The 12,706-nt window shown below is 37.9% G+C and overlaps 1 protein-coding gene across 3 annotated transcripts in view; it reads right to left on the reverse strand.

The window, feature by feature from the left end:
* mamo (maternal gene required for meiosis) overlaps positions 1-12,706 on the reverse strand; it is a 172,928-nt gene that overhangs the window by 133,173 nt on the left and 27,049 nt on the right. The window lies entirely within an intron of this gene.

Raw genomic sequence — 12,706 nt, forward strand, 5'->3', positions numbered from 1 at the left:
AATTTCACACTTCCGCTTATTAGAAAGTGTTGGAAAAAGTGCAAAAAAAATGTGAATCCCAGTTTGCAGACATTTTTATTTGTCTATTTTTTGTTAGTATTAGTTTCTTCGACAGAGCCATATGAAATCTTTAAGATTATGATCGTGGTGTTTCTCTGATTAAAAGAATACAAAATCTTTAAGTTTGGATCGAGATTTGAACCCGCATCCGCCTCTGTAATCACAGCATTCAGGAGCTATGAATATATCGCAGATCAGATTGTGATATGTACATACATATGTATGTATGTATGTATATATAGTAAAAACTTCAATTCTACTTGATCGTCAATTCACAATAGCCATGAAATTATTTTGAATTAAGTGAAAACAAAAGCTTTTAGCCACGTTGCCAGAACAGGTAGCCAAATCGAATAGAGTTTTGAAAAACCCGCAATACGCTTTTTGGGCAATTTTTTTATTTGTTTAATTTCTTTATAAGCTGCTCGGCCAAACTAGATGCCTGGCGTGTGTATCTACATGCCCAAACGTATGTATCTAGAAGATACATATGTATCTGTGCGTGTATCTGTATCTGTGTGGCTGTACTTATGTATCTGTGCCATGATGTTCGCCAGCATTTGATGAACCGTTATTTAAGCAACGCACACCATAGGCAATAAAACATTTGCGTTGTTGTTCTATAGACAACTAACAACCAACAACAACAACAACAACACAAAAAGATAAATGAAATCAGCAAAAAGCCAGCAGGAAAAAAAATTCGCGCAAAAAATTAAATTTTTTTTTCGTTTGCCTTTTGTGTTTTTTGTTATTGTTGTTATTTTTGCCAATCGGCACGCAGTTGCCAGTTGAGCATTTGACCTAAATACGCTGCCTGCCAGCTGTTGTTGTTGTTGTTGTTGTTGTTGTTGTTGTTGTAGTTCTCAATAGGCTAAACTTAACGCGCTTTTGTGCGTCGCCATAATAGACAAAAAAAACAAAACAAAAAGAAAGAGCAAAAAATAAAATGGCAAATAAAAAGAATTCGCTGTTAGATTTTTGTTGTTGCGGCTGCTAATTTCGCAAAAATAAAATAAAGAAGAAACGAAAAGAAAAAAACAATTCTATTCCGCGTTCGGCCGAAAAAGCAGGCATGAAATGAACAACTGTACACAGAGACGAAAAAAAAAAGAAGCGAAAAGTCACTGTCGACGCTGACGGCGACGCGAACGCCGACGCCTGCGCAGCCCACGACAACGCTTTGGCTCTTCTTGTTCTTCTGCTTTTGCTGCTGCTGCTGCGGCTGCGGCTGCTTCTTGGGTGCTTGCTAAATTTATAGCCGCTTACGCATGACGCCAAAAAGCAGCTGACAAAAGCTCACGCACACACACTAGCACAGTTGCGCGCACACACATGAAATCTGCCTGCTGTGGCTTTGCTGCTGCGCGCAGCGACGCAGCGTCGTCATTTCGACAGCGCCATTTGACTTCTAACTGCTTTTATAAACAGGCAGCAAAGGCACACACACACACACACACATGCATAGGCAGGGAGACACACACATACACGTAGGCGCTAACTAGGCGACCAACTAAACTTAACTAGCGCCCTCTGCTGACAGCGCTGCTTTGTGTTGTCAAGCTGCAAAGGCGCAGCAACGAGCAGCGACGATTACGCAATGCGTTCGTTGCTTCACACACACACACACACGCATGCATACACAGGCACAGCTAAGAGCAGCAGCAGCAACAACAACAGCATTTTGTTTCGTTTCCGCGATCGACGCGCTTGCAAAAACAAAAACAAAAACCAAAAACAAAAAATTCGCAAATAGCAGAAGTTGCGATGCGTGCGACCCAATTGGAAATTTGACATACAAAGAGAATGTGCGAAAGGGAGAGAGCGAGAGCGCGACAGTGCAGCTTAAGATGTACGTAAGTTGTGTATATTAGAATAATAGGGCATATGAATTACAAGTTTTATAATATATGTATATAATCGCATAAATACATATGTATGTATCTATATTAAGTAATACATAAGAAACTTGGAAGAGGATTTTTGAAGCTTTTCTTTTATGAAAAATATCAGATCAAATCAGAAATAAAAAATGAAAATGTATATAGCATTTATTTTTTTCTATGTACATTAATATGACCTAGACAGTTCCTCCTAAAATGTCCACTCTCCGATTTTAAAGTAAAATTCAATGCCTACAAAAAAAAATTAATTCTAATAAAGTTCAAAGCGAACAAAAAAATTTAAAAATAATATAAAACTCTTTGAATTCAAAGTAAAGGTCCAGCGTAGAAAAAATATATAAAAAATATTACATTTTAGACAAAAATAAAAAAATTACTGATAAATAAATAAAATATATGTATGTAAAATATTATTTGAAAATTTACTGAAAATTGAATAACAGTATTAAATACGTTATGCTCTGATTTTTAGACAATGTTTATAGAATATTTAAGTCATATAAATTTGATATATTAAAAAAAGAAGATAAATATATCCAAAAAAGAACACTTGTTTAAAGTTCAACAAAAGTTTTCTACATTTACAGAAAAGACGAATGAAGTAGTGGAAAATGATCTTAACTTGATAAAATATTCATTAAGTTAGTTTCATTATATGTATGTATGTACATATGTGTTTTAGTATAATTCTATATGTTGACTTGATCTGACTGTTATATATATATGTAGATATAGCAATGCAATGCGTTGGATTTGAACTTTTCAGCTTTTTTTCGAAATTATATTTCCTGCAGTCCCCTTCTTGTTCCATTATGCATAGAGCATCTGAGCTTCGTTCGTTTTGCTTGATTTTTTCTTCAGTTTTTTGTGTTTTTTGCGAGCTCTTCACCCCGCTTGGTCTGTCAAACGTTGCCCAACCGAAAAGAGAAATTTTGCAGTTGTTTGTGTGTCTGACCTTTGGCTTGACCGTGGGCGTGAGTTGTGCGAAAATAAAAGACCGCAGCAAATAAAAAATATACATATGTATATATAGGTAAGGGGGAAAAAAAAGAAGCACAAAAAAAAATAGTTGCGAAAATGTTTCTAGCGGGTCGCTAGCCGCTTGAAATTCAATGCTATCTACGCACACACACACGCACACACGCGCAATGTGCGCAAATTGGTTCAGTAGGTGCCCGTGCCCGTGTGTGTGTGTGTGTGCCAGCTGGCGCGGCGTCATTTAAATTTAGCAGCAAGCAGCGAGCGGAGAGTGGAGAGTGAAGAGCGGAGAGCGGAGAGTGGAGGTTAGCGGGACTGCGCCGTCAGCCGGCAAAGTGAAACATTGGAAATCATAAAGAGAACAACAACAGCGAAATTCGCACATATCTGTCCTTGACACACATTGCGTATACGCAATTTACGCGTTGCGTGTGAGTGCGTACGCATTAGCGTGTGTGCGTGCGAGTGTGCGTGTGTGTGACCCACTTACGTATCTGACAGATACAGATAACAACATATGTTTTCAACAGTAAATTCGCAAATGCAAAACTAGTCGCGATATCAGCAGCAGCAGCAGCAGCAGCAGCAGCTGCTTAGCTCAGCCTCAAGCGGAAGTGTTTGTCGTGGGTGGAGCAAGAGGGAGGGGGGGGGGGGGGGGGGGTTGGTTCTTTGGCATCTCTATCTGCCGCATTATTGGCATTGATTAATTGTGGCGCTGCGCCGCCGGTTCAATAGGTGCGACATAAGACAAATTGCACGAGTGCATCCAAACACACACAAAAAACCAAAAATGCCAATAAATTTCGGACAGCTGCGAAAAATGGCCATCAAAAATAGTTGGCTCAAATGTTGGCCAAAGATCACAGCCAAAGATCAAATCAAGCACTCGCAATAACTATTTTGTTTTTTTTTTCTATTTTTAACTATTTGTGTATTTCGCATAATAATTACTATAAATAATTATAATATTTAATATTATAATAATGCACTATTTCAGATCTATAAGAATTTGTTGATTCGCGAAGATTCTTTGGGCAAACGCGAATAACAAGTTATTAATAAAACGTTGACTATATTTAAATATTTTAGAGTGAACCCAAACTTTGTGGTTACATTTTAAGATTTTATTATTTTGTATATTTATATACACTTTTGTTTAATCAAAAGCTTATAAGCTTATAAGATCGGACCACTATATCATGTAGCCATAGGAACAATGAGGTTGTTGTATAAAAAACTTATTGTTCTCTAGATATCTTTTTTGATACCAGCAAAGCATTATGAGGAGGGTATTAAATCTTCGTTAATTAGCTAAATAAAGTCGCCAAAACTTGCATTCAATTTTCATTTTATATTTTCATTATATATTTCATTTTATACCTTTCCGAAGTTTGCATACCTTCTTGGTATTTTGCTGGTATTTTTTCTGCTAATGTTGCTTAAAGCCTAAATTTCAACTATTTTCATCTAAATATAGGATTTATTTAAGCAACACGATTATCTTTTATTTCCACATTTAGGTATCGTTATAGTTGTTATTATTTAAAGTAAGGCAGAAAATGTATTTTTTAAGTTGAAAATTTTCTATGTAATTTAAATTGATATTCCCTCAAAATAAACCAGGATATGTATTTTAAGTTCATATTTTTCTACATAATTAAAAATGATATTCTTTAAAGTAATTGGATCAAAACTGTTTTTATTTTTTAAATCTAAATTTCTATATACATATATATCTTAAAAATGTAATATTCCCCTGTATTATGCTTGAACACGCAACATAATAAGTTTTTCACACGTGAAATGAGATTCTAATAAATGTTTAACCAAAATGGGAACTCTGAAATTTTGTTTCCAGATCTAAAAACCAAAATACTCTAGGAAAATATGCAGTACAGTATGTGAGGAAAAATAAAGAAAATGTTCTACTGGAATTCAAATTGCATTTGTAATAAATTTGCATATGTATTTTGCAGCAGCTTAAATATTTTAAATTTTTTAAAATTTTTACTTTTGTTTCCTTTTTTCTTTTTGCTTAATATGCATTATTTCTGTCTAATGTCATGCAGCGAGCGCTGCGTACGTGCCTTTGGCTCAGTCGGATGCAAGGGCCAAAGCGGGAGGGCGGGGCTGCGGAGGTGGCGCATATGTATAGTGAGATAACGCCAGCCACACACACAAACAAAATACACATTCTATGCACACATATATAGAATGCATATATATATGTATGCATATATATATGTATGTATATATAAAATTTGAAAAAGCAACAAATAGCAGTCAAGTGCAGGCAAACGCACAGCGTGCGTAGCCTCTCTCTTTCGCACTCATTGCTGCCCTTGCTTAACTGATAAACAAAGAGCGGCGGCAGCAAGGCGAAACGGTTTTTTTCTCTCTTTCTTTTCATTTGCTTTCGTATTTGTTGCTAATAATTTGTTTCTGCTGCCATATGTTTGCCAAACATGCGAATTGCGTAAGCGGCGACAACAGCGACGCTGACGGCGACTGCGACGTTGACGGCGCCGCCAGCAGAGAGCGCAACATTTAGCAAAGAGAATTCGCAAATTGGGCAAAAATGATCACGAAACAAAAGCACAGGCCACACACACATGCATAGACACGCACGCACACGAGCGCACAACGACGGCCGTCAGCTTTGCTGCTCTTCAACTTGACTTTGAAAAATGTTGCGAGAGTGGGAGTGTGAGAGTGTGAGCGAGAGAGAGCGCGCGCGCAAAAGTTTGCCAATTGTGCGTGCGTGTGAGCGTAGCTGCTGCTAGATTTTTGGCAACATTTTTTGTTGTGGGGCCCGGCCTCATTTTGTTGTTGTTGCGGTGCGTGCGCGATCTTGCGAATTTTTTTTTTCTGTGCGTGCGTTGTTGCTGCTGCTCACGCACTTTTTTTTTGTGTGTTATTTTTCGGCTGCGACGTCGAGAGTTCATTGGCTTCGGGTGCGTGCCTATGCCGGGCCTATGACTATGATTGTTGTTGTTGTTGTTGTTGCTGCTTTGTGCGTGTCGTTGATCTTTCGCGTAAAACTAGCAACAACAACAGCCGCAACAAAGATTGGGCCGCGAGTTCAATGAACTTTTTTGCGTTTGGTTTATACATGCGTCGCGCTCTTGTTGTTGTGTTGTTGTTGTTGTTGTTGTTTCTGCTTTTGCGTACAACTATTTTTTGGCAATGTTGTCGTTGTTACACAAAGTTCAATAGACTCGCGAATTTTGTGCTTTTTTTTATATATATATACTGTATTAGATACATATGTATGTATGTAGCTGGGCCTACCGCGTTGTTTTAGTAGCCAGGGCAAACATGTTGTGCTGCTTCTTCTACTGTTCTTTTGTTCTTTATTATTTGTTGTTGTTGTTGTTGTTGTTGATTGCGATAAGTAAATAAGAGCACAGGCCACAAAAATTGGCGATAAATACCATTGTATTATCACAATTAATATTACTTGCGGCTGTTGGAAGGGCGTGTGTGTATGTGTGTGTGTGTGTGTGTGTGGGCGGGGTGGGGGGGGGAGGGGGTGGTGTTGCGTATTGCCAGTTACAAATGTATTGCAAATAAATATCGGTTTTATTTTTAAGTCTTGTGACTCATCAGCCAATTGACAGCTACATTTAGCTACTTTTAGCTACTTAGTAGTTTTTTTTTTTGTATATTTGTTGTTATTTTCTATCATTTAAACATTTTCACGCATTATTTGTTCATGTATTTTGCTAGCAATATTTATACATTTATTTAAAGCTCATAAATTGCAATGCTTGCGGCAAAAGTGACTTTAATTGAAGAATCGCCAAATTAATTAAGCGAATAATTTGAATAATTTAAGAACAAACTAGTTAATTTATTATATTTAAAATGTAATTAATTTAATAATTGAATATTCTTATTTTTTTAGAAATGTCAATTCTTATTTTTTAACTAATCAAATATCTTCATATATTTCTTGATATATTTCTTCTTCTCCTTTTTCTTCTATTTCTTGATATATTTCTAAATTTTTCCTTTTCTTCACATATTTCTATATATATATATTGATATTTTTCTTCTTCTTCTTGATATATTTCTATATTTTTCTTCAGATATTTCATGATGTCTTATATTAATTTATATACAAATATGATGAAAGTCCATTAAAATTATAATTATATTATTATAATTATTAAAATTTAAATGGATTTTCATCCTATTATTATATCAATAAAAGTGAGATACATTTGTATAAATAATTTAAAATCATAACAAAATCGTATAAATTATTAATTTGCCAATGTTTTTGTGAGCAAATCTTTAGCTTCGATTATTTATCATATTAATATTAGTTAGTTAATATAGTTGACTTAGTAGCTGAATTAAGGAAGTTGTTTAGATATATATAGATTGTTCGATCATGGACTTTTCGCATTAGCTTCTGCATCCTTTCTAATGCTTTAGCTTTTGTGCATAAACATTTGTCAGACGGTCTGGAGATGCGTTAAGGGAATTTCCTTATTAGCCATGCAAAATTTATGCAGTTTTGTGTTAAGAAATAAATAAAATAAAAGGGGGCAAAACTTTCGAAAGTTCTGGTCATGGGAAATTTGCAATGAGCTATGGATGAGTCGAGCTTTCTGGCCGGTGAAATTTTGAAATGTCCAATTGCCGCCGCAGCAGTTCTTGTTGCCCTCTTCTCTCTCCCCCCCCCCCCCCCTCTCTCTCTCTCTGTGTCTCTCTATGAGACAGGCATATGAGACTTATGTATATAAGGTATCTTAACTAGTTAGCCCCTTATATTTGATGTATTTATTTTACTTGTTTTTTTTTTTTTTTTTTTTTTGGTTTAGTTTTGGCTTCTTGTCTAGCAAGAAAGTCGCTTGGCTTTGGAACCGGATTTATGCGAAATTTTCGAGGGCTCCAAATGCCATAAAACAGGCAACGCAATTTAATGGCAAATTTTTCAGCTATAAAATAAAAGATATGCTGTTAGGAGCGGCTGTCAACGTGCTGTTAAAGCTGTTTTTCCCATAGCGCCAAATTAAATAGAAGAAATAATAAATTAGCTTTTAATATAAGTATTTGTGTGTGTGCGTCTCTCTGTGTGTGTGTGTGTGTGTGTGCGTGTCATCAGTTGAAATGATTATGTAACTAAGCGTAATTAAAGCAACAACAACAACGTCGACAATTGCAGCGACAACAGCAACAACAACAATGGCTAACTGAATTAACCTTGTTCTGGCCCAACGGAAAGTGCACACACACACACACACACACACACACACACACACACAGACACATAGAGGCGCAGCGCGATATGAGCGCAGATACATTTGTATCTTTGTTTGTATCTTGTGAGTCCTTGGTTATAATTAATCCACAATTGCACACACAACACACACACACACACACACACTTGCAGCGATGGCACGCAAGCGTCCAGTGTTTATTTTTTGTGTACCTTTTTTGTGGGGCGTCAACTGTACCCGAAGCGATCAGATAAATTGCCATTGGCACCTGGCCGGCAGCTCTAGAGCTCCATCCAAATGCTAATTGCCAATGGGTCAGGCCCGGCTTGCATGTCAGCATTGCTGCTGCTCGCTAGCTATTAGCTCAAAAGTCAGCCACAGTATGTGTCACGCAGCGACAAGCGCCGCTCTCCGCGCTTCTCAACGGCCCGGACGTAACACGCATACGCAACGTGTGCGCGCACACACACACACACACGCACACACAAAATGAATGTACTTTTTCAATTTCTGCGCTTTGCGCACTTTAATTGCTTGAAAATTGTACTCAAATAATAAAAAGAGATGATTTCATTATGTTGCATTTCCTTTGTAAACTGATTTCAGATGTGATTTGATATTCAGTTTGCAGTTTGATGGCTAGTTCAAGTTAATGTTAAATGGTTAAAAAGGGTTTTGTGCAAATGCATGTAATATGCAGAGGGAAGCATCTCCGACCTTATAAACTATATATATGTATATTCTAGATCCTCATCAATAGCTGAGTTGATCTAGCCAGGTCCGTCTGTCCGTCCGTACGTCTGTCTGTATGAACGCAAGGATCTCCTACAACAGCTAGAGAATTGAACTTTTAATAGTTACCAACACCCCTCCTCCCTAGCGCTAGCTGTATTTGGTGTTATTAGAAGAAAGTTCAGCGTATCCCCGAGTCGAGCACTCGTACTTGTCCATTTCGGACTCATGCAGCATTGATTCAATGTGGCATTCAAAGCGAGCATAAGAAGACTATGGGACGCTTTTTAATCTGGGCTGATTTCTAGTTGCATTCAAAAACTCTTCTGAAATGTGGCTCGAATCGGAGCTAAATGTCTTTATCCGCAAAGAGCACAATCCGTAAAGTTATTCTCGGAGCATTCAATTGCCAAAAATGTTTCATATGCCAACTGTTTCAGCTTGCGATTGGTTTCAGTTTCCAAATTTTTGAGTTGCCGAAATGCTTCAGTTAACAAATATTGCCTGGCATATGTATATGTGAGTGTGTGCGTGCGTGTGTGTGTGTGTGTGCGTGTGTGCATGTTGTGTTTTGTGTACATATAAATATTTATATGTGTATGTATTTTTTGTTGTGTTCAGCTAATGCTATGCATTATTATTGTACAATATTTGTCGTTGTTGCTGTGTAAATTAGAAGGCGGCTGCCAGATAAAAGCAACAACAACTTCGACAACAACAACAACAACAACAACAACATTTAAACAACGCAACTGAGAAATGCGCAATAATTGATGCACGCAAAAATTGCAATTACGATTTGAGGCGCAAGCGAGAAGGCGAGCCGCATGAGCATGCGCTAGAGCGAGAGGCCATGTGTGTGTGTGTTTGTGTGTGTGGGTAATGAGTCGTAGGTGAGTGGTTGGCTAGCAGAACAAGAGGGGGGGGGGGGGGGGCTGGGTGGGGAGGTGTCGAGGGGCGAGGGCTAGCTAGCTAGCTTGTAATTGCGTTATAGTTTGTAGTTTTTTGCAATGCAAACGATAACATGCACGCACATACACACACACGCACACACACACACACACACACACACACACACACACACACACACACATGCACGCACGCACAGAGCGCCAGAAATGCCGTTTTAGGGCTAGCATATTGCATATGCAACAAATGCGCACGCTCTCACTGCGCTGCACTCTACTCTCTCCCTCCCCCTCTCTCGCTCTCTCTCTCGCTCACTCTCCCCCCACCAGCCCCACCTTCTGGCTCATTCACTCTCTGGCACTGCATTTGGATTTAGTGCAGGTCTCTTTTTGCGGTCTCTTAAGCAGCCGGCGAACTTTTCTGCCGTTGCTTATGCACACACTTTGTTTGCCTTCGCTTGCTTATTAATCACTTCCTTCTTGCGTTTTGCACGCGCTTCGCGTCAGTCCCCCATTTCCCCCCACTAGTGCACCTCCGAACCCTCCCCCCCCCCCCCCCTGCCACCTCATCCACCTACGACAGCTTAATGAACCATCTAAAGCACCAAAAGCAGCCCACGCCATGCATTTTGTGCATTTGTCAGCAGGCGACACAGACAGGAACACACACACACACACACACACACACACACACACACACACACACACACACACACACACACACACAACCTTGAGCCTTATGCAATTGAGTTTCGCCTAGGGGTTGAGGCTGTTTGTTTAGGGGCTTGTTTAAATATTAATATTTGCGGTTTATGCTTGCTGCATACTTCAGTGTATATCGATACTTATCGATGCATATATAGTTGATTAATTATCGATGTAAATGCTATTCTATCGATTACTTCAGATATTTAATTGTAATTTTAAAGATTTATCGTTAAACTTTGATTAAGTATCAACGATCGTCGTCTGCTGTGAATTGGGGCTTAAGCTCGAATTATGTGTGCTTTTCGATATAGTAAAACGATAACTAACTTAATAAACTGACGAACACCAAGAATTATGGTTTAAGTTTGACTTATATATATGTATATCGATAACTATCGATAAATACTTCGAGAAATTTTCGCGTCCAAGCAAGATTAAAGCACAAGCCTAAATGAAACTGACTTAAGTGAACGCTTTTATATCTTTTACTAAACATATTTCATGAAATTTATCGATATGTAATTTGACATGTAATCGATATACATTTTAGGCTTCAATTCAGTGCTCATAAATTATTGCCAGTTTGTTTTTAGCTACCCAACCCGGAGTTTTATTGTGAAATACGCAAAAGGCTATTCGAGCAAAACGTTTAAGGACAAGAAGCAAAAGAGAATCGGAGAGAATGGGCAACATTTCATCTACAAATTTCCCCGCACTTATCACATTTTTCTGCACTCGCATTGTCTTTATCAACATATTTAATCATTCAGCTTTTGCTTTGATCGACATTCATTCAGCTGATGTGAGTTGTTCATCTGATTCATTCATGCCAGCGCTTCCGCATTCACAACAACAGCAACAACAACAACAATTACGCACACTTGTTGCCAGTGTTGGCAATCGGCATTTTATGCAACGCGAGCGCGCTTAACTAACTTTAACTTTATGCATTGCTTTTAATGTTGCTTATTTATTTATTTATGGTTTTCTTGTTGTTGTTGTTGTTGTTTTTTAATCGAAAAATCGTGCCCAGCTGCGTGTACGGGGAGGCGCCACCGTTCACAACGGCAACGGCACGCAGCTCGCACGCCAAATGATTAGCGCCAATTACGTATACGTATTAAAGATATATATGTACATATATGCAGGTATATGTATATAAGAAATGCAGCTTTTTTTTCACCAGGAAACGTGCCTGGTGTGTGCTCTGTGATTGGGCACACTTGGATGCGATTGGAACGGGCGCCCACGCATTAGTCGATTGTCTAGACCCTTAGAGCCAGGCAAAAGTAAACAAACTTAAAGTTAGTTAGTTAGCCAAACTTGGAAAGGTACATGAAGAGCAAGCAAGTGAGCTTATCTGAGAATAGTGAAGCCCGTAATTGCTGAGCATAATGAAAATAGCTTGGTAAAAAGAATATTCTGCAATACATAAGCTATATCATAGAGTAATGTGATCTTGAAAAGACTTGGCACATACATATATAAGCAGCATTGTTTAAATAGTAAATGGCAACGTCTCCTTCTATTTCATGACCCCCTACAAGCGTACACACAAGCTCAATATTATATATATCATATCATAAATGATGTTTCTGTGCAAATGTAACAGGCAGCTGAAAGCATCTCAGACCGTATAAAACAAAATAGTCTTGATCAACACAATTGGGTCGACACAACCTTGCCTGTCCATCTTTATGAACGCGTCGAGCTCGAAAACTACTAGAGACTTATTCGAATATTATATGCAGCTATGTTAAACGTAAAGCGACTTTATCATCTTCGGCTCGATATATCGCCCCTTTTCATAGTATCGATAAATATCGATTTTGATTCTTTAAGCAAAACTCGAAAATTATAAGCTAGAGACTTGAACTTCGAAAACTATTTCCAACTATGCCAAAAGCAAAACAAGTATATTATATTTTTCTCGATGTATCTCAATTTTATAATATCGATAAATATCGATTTAGGCATTACTTGAAAATGATATGCTAGAGACTTGAACTTCGAAAAATTAATCGAAAAACGAGTATATCGATTTTCTTTCGATATCTTGCCCATGATTTTTTAAGCATAACTCGGATATAATACGAGCTTAACACACCAAGCTTGGTATGTAGGCTTTCGCATAATTTTTACAGATTAAATACACCTCTCCCCCTTGCCAAACAAAATTGTAAAA

Source organism: Drosophila montana, unplaced genomic scaffold (genome assembly GCF_035044405.1).
Source record: "Drosophila montana isolate Dmon_TW-CO22-7 unplaced genomic scaffold, ASM3504440v1 contig_2954_1, whole genome shotgun sequence".
NCBI lineage: Eukaryota > Metazoa > Arthropoda > Insecta > Diptera > Drosophilidae > Drosophila > Drosophila montana.